Genomic DNA, 563 nt, shown 5'->3' on the forward strand with positions numbered 1-563 from the left:
AAATTGCGAGCGTCTTGAAAATTCGCTGTAGAAAAAACTCTTGAAATTTCGAGGATCACTCTGGAGTGTTTTCCAAAATTTTAAAATTACGAAATTGATAAGATGGATTAAAATTTATTGAATAGAGAAAAGGGGAGGGGGTGTCGTACTAAAGAGGATTGACTAAAATAGAGGCTTGTAGTACTGCACCCCAAAAGAGGGAGGTCGCCACACGCAATGGGGGTGTCTAAGGTATGATACAAGCAGGTATTGTCAAGCCAAAAACAGGGGACAAGTTCTCTCAGGCGGCACGAGACAGCGCGGCGGTGACTATCGCCTTCCCCTCATCTCCATGTCATCCCCACTCTACAGCTATTCGGCACTGGTGGGACTATTTAAAAAATGATAATTTAAAATAGCGGGAAAAAATGTAAAATATGGCCTTGGTTTACGGGATGTGTGGTATCTACATGACCTAAAAGTTTCAAAAATAGAATAAACTATAGAAGCATTACCCAGTCTCCAAAAATCAGGCAATAACAATAAATAAATTGATTCCTCTTATTTTTTATTAAAAAATAACA

This window comes from Fopius arisanus, unplaced genomic scaffold (genome assembly GCF_000806365.1).
Source record: "Fopius arisanus strain USDA-PBARC FA_bdor unplaced genomic scaffold, ASM80636v1 scaffold00048, whole genome shotgun sequence".
In the NCBI taxonomy this organism is placed as follows: Eukaryota; Metazoa; Arthropoda; class Insecta; order Hymenoptera; family Braconidae; genus Fopius; species Fopius arisanus.